Here is a 4,690-nt window from a genome sequence, read left to right as displayed (position 1 = left end):
ATTTTAAGGAATTGACTTACAAAACGGTGGGAGCTGGCTGGTCTCAAATCCTCGGGGCAGGTGCAAGACAGTCCAGTGGTCTGGACCCAGGGTAAAGCTGTGCTGCTATCTGAAGCCCCAGGCAGATCTCCTTCCTCAGTCTTTTAAGACCTTCAACAAAGTAGATAAGGCACACCCATGTTATGATTGGAAGGGATCTTCTTTATGTAAAGTCTTTGGTTGAGTACTTATATCTTTAAAAAAAATTTTTTTACATCATCTAGACTAGTGGTTCTCAACATATGGGTTGTAATCCCTTTGGAGGGTCGACCAAGCCTTTCACAGGAGTCGTAGATCATATATCCTGCAAGCATATATTATGTGTACATGATAATACATAACAGTGCCAAAATTACAGTTAGTAAGTAGCAACAAAAATATTTTTATGGGTAGGGTCACCACAACATGAGGAACTGTATTAAAGGGTTGAAGCACTAGGAAAGTTGAGAACCACTGGTTTAGACTATAACCTACCCTGGTTAATACCAAGTTAACTCTCACAAGTATGCATCCAGCAGCCCTGAGCAGGGAACTCAGAAAGGGGTCATTGTTTCCAATGGTCGCTCTGACAAATTCTGTGACCACCTCTGACAAATTCTTTAGAGTACAAACACAAACAAGTCTCCTCCAGAAACTATTGAAGAGAGTAAAGAATTTTAGAAATTAATACATTTTCTTTTTAAATTATTTTTATTGGTTATTTTATTTATTTACATTTCAAATGGTGTCCCCCTTCCCAGTTTCCCCACTGCAAAGCCCCATCCCATCCCCCCAACCCCTGCCTCTATGAGGGTGCTCCCCCACCCACCCATTCCTGCCTCAGCACTGTAGCATCCCCCTATGCTAGGGCACCAAGCCTCCACAGGACCAAGGGCCTCCCCTCCTATTAGTGCCAAATAAGGACATCCTCTGCTACATATGTAGCTGGAGCCATGGATCCTTCCATTCATAATCTTTGGTTGGTGGTTTAGTCCCTGGGAGCTCTGTGTGGTCCTGTTAGTTGATATAGTTGTCCTTCCTATGGGATTGCAATCCCCTTCAGCTCCTCTATTCCTTCCCCTAACTCTAACATTGGGGTCCCCAGGCTCAGTCCGGTGGTTGGCTGTGAGCATCTGCATCTGTATTGGTCAGGCTCAAGCAGAACCTCTCAGGGTTCAGCTATACCAGGTTCCTGTCAACAAGTGCTTCTTGGCATCAGCAATAGTGTCCGGGTTTGGTGTCTGCAGATGGGATGGATCCCTAGGTGGGGAGATCTCTGGATGGCCTTTCTTCTGTCTCTGCTCCATTTTTATTTTTGTTCCAGCATTTTCTTTAGATAGGAACAATTCTGGGTTAAAATTTTTGAGATGGGTGGGTGGTTTCTTCCCTAAATGCTGGCTTCATAAAACAGAAAAATTAGAGAGGGAGGGAGGGAGAATGCTCTTAGCACTGGCAACCCTGGAGGAAGCTCAGCTTGCAGACTTAGACTCCCTTTCTCCTGGATTTGGAACTCAGGATAGAATTTTCTCCTATTTTGGTGTTTGGTCTTTTCCACGTGTCTACTCTCCTCTCTCACTGTCTCTTTCATCTGTCTGTCTCCCTATGTCTTTCAGTCTCTGTCTTTTGGTCTCTGTCTGTGAGTCTGTCTCTATCTATCTGTCTCTGTCTCTTTGTCTTGTTATATCTCTGTCTCTGCCGGTCTTTATCTCTCTTTATCTCTTGCACACACACACAGTCACACAGAAGGGAAAGGGGGGATATCCCTGACTCTGCACTGAGTTTGGCATTCTGCATTTGCAGATGGCTTCCCAGCCATGACTCTGGTTTTACGGACCCTTCACTTCCTGCAGATTCCGTGATGCAGCCCGAGGCCCTGCTCCAGAGTTTGCCTGCTCTTTGACATTTTCCCACCATATACTCATCGCTCTGGATTGCTTGCTCTTCAGCATTGTTTGCACGTGTGAGGTGTCAGAAGTACATGAGGCCTAAGACCTGGATGCTTGTGACCTAAGGCTGGTGTGATGGATGGGCTTCGATGGTTAATAGTCAAAATGGAGCTATCAGGGGCAAAAGTGTAAACAGAAGTTATGAGTCACTCCAGCCTTCAAAGTACAGTTCCCCAAACACTAAAGTCCTGCCGTGCTCAGAGCAGCACAGTCTTTGCATCTGACCCTGTCCATAGATGATCCTTGACTTAGAATGGTTTGGCTAACAATTATTTTACAATGGGCTTAATGGGATGTCAAATGTATTTTCAACTTACAAGTTAGGAAAACATAGGTCTGTTAAGCTGAAAGCATCTATACTTTAAGTCAATACAGATGATATATCAGTAGCGGCTATAATTTTTATTTATAGAAAATCACAAGGCGAAAGTTCTTACATGTTCAGAAGATATGCTGAAGTTGGTTTCTAGTACCTTCTATTCATGGTTGTCGACGCCTCAGAAGGTAGAACCCATGGGTACAGAAGACCAGCACACTGCATGCAGCTGGAATTTAATGTCACCCGATTTTAGATTTGTACCATGGCAGCTCATACTTTTGTGTCTACCCAGCGTCTTGATTTGCTCCTGCTGACAGACAATAGACAGTGGGGTTCCCCAAAGAAAGTGTCTCTAAACAGATAGAAAGACACAGAGAGAGCTGGCACAGGCTCCCATCGTCACAGAACACAAGAACTGAAGCAGAAGGTCAAGGTCGTCTAGGGAAATGGTGACGCTTCGTTCGTGTTAACAAACCCAAAGGGCTACAGCGTGAGATTCTTCCTCAAAGCAAACGAGCAAACAAAACAAGTTGGTGGAGAGAGAGAAGGAAGGGGTTTTGAGCAGAAGAAGTAAATGCACGCTGGAGTTAGAGGGTCTTCGTGGAAGGCATTTTGAGAACCAAGACATCCAGTTAAATATCGACCAGAAAAACTGCCGGAGGTGGTTTGGTCACTACAACGTAGACAACACTCTGGAAGGTAAACTCTGCCTGGAGCCACCACAGTGTTTCAGGTGTGCCTCAGTCTACCTGGCCGAGGCCTTTTGGGACAAGTACATATGCTCATGTTCAGAAAGCACACAGATGTGGGGTATGGACAAGGTGTGTGAGCCTTTCACCAGAGAACTACTGGAACCCTTCACAGAGGAGAGGGTAGAAAGGCAAAGGGATTCCAGTCTGATGGCAACCACAAAATTGAAACCGGGAACTCTGGGGAGTTAATACTCAGAGATGCCAATGGGCCTTGGGGCCAGTCTGAAACTAAAGGGGCAGAAGCATGGTTAAAATTAAGGTCATTTGTCCGGTTTCCAAGAACTAAACGGGGCCCTGCCAAGATCCCAGCCAAGGCTGTGGGAGATAAGGACCTGGGAATCGAGCCTAAAAGGCTCGGAGCTATTTGTTACAGGCAGGAACCAGCCTGCCAGCGCCAGTCCCTGATAATAATTCACCTCTTTTTTTTTTTTTTTTTTTGCAATGCTAAGAACTGAACCTGAGGCTTCACACATGCCAGGGACATGCTCAGGAGTCAACTGGCCAGAACTATGGCTTTGCCACTTACTAGCTATGTGACCTTGAGCATGCTATTAGTCTCTTCAAGCTTTGGTTTTCCCAGTTATGAGATGAGGGGAGAAGGGAGGTATCTTTGTTCTCAGAGCTCAGCTCCTGGACACTGTATCACCCTCTTCACGATCATCTGCCCATCCTTCAGGAACATCCAAGGTGGTAGCCACAGACCCAGAGAGCTCCTTAGAGTTAAAGGAAGCTAATTGACTAGAACCCAATGGTTATTCCTCAATAACAATAGTCTCATTTCAAATGTCACTTGTAGGTAGTGGCTTCCATGTTGGACAAGACATACCAAGCATATTTGCATGACCAAGGAAGTATCTACAGGACAGTTGTTTGTATGCAGTCATGTGTTAGCTTTCTCAGTGCTGTGACAAGCTGCCTGACACAGTTTCAGAGGAGGAAAGATTTATTTTGCTTGGGTTTCAGATTGTCACTCCATTGTGACAAGGGGCCCTGGTGCAACAGCTGACATCATGGTGAGCAAGAAGCAGGGCAGAGATGTAGTAAGGAGGGGCCAGGACACAATACAACTGTCAAAGACATGCCCTCCCCTACTGACCTACTTCCTATAACCAAGACCCACTTTCTACTGTTTCCCCTCCCACTTTAGTCTATTCAGAATTTGAATCCCGGCCTGGGGGTGATGGTTATGTGGACAAAGGCATTTTTCACGCAAGCCTCACAACCTGCGTTTTATCCCCAGGAACCACATGGTAAAAAGAGAGAACTGACACCCACAAGTTGCCCTCCAACCTCTGCATGTGCACTGTGGCATGTGTATCCACACATATGTGTACACACACACACACACACACAATCACACACATCACCATCATCACCACTACCATCATCACTGTAACAACAACAACAACCACAATATTTTTAAATCTTTTAATCCATTGAGTTAAGCAGTTCATCGGGTCAAAACTTTGATCCTAGGGAGCCATTCTCACACAAACACCAAGAGGAATGGCTCACTAATAAAAATTGGCATTTTTTTTCATCCCAATCAGTTGATAATCATCACAGAGATTTACAGCATTTTTCCATTAAAGGTCCAGATATTTATTTAGACTGTGTGACCGTAGGCCTTCCTTACAATTCCTCACTTTTACCAC

Source organism: Micromys minutus (assembly GCF_963924665.1).
Source record: "Micromys minutus genome assembly, chromosome: 10".
Classification (NCBI taxonomy): Eukaryota; Metazoa; Chordata; class Mammalia; order Rodentia; family Muridae; genus Micromys; species Micromys minutus.
The sequence above is the reverse complement of the archived record's forward strand: the minus strand, read 5'-3'. Positions refer to the sequence as shown.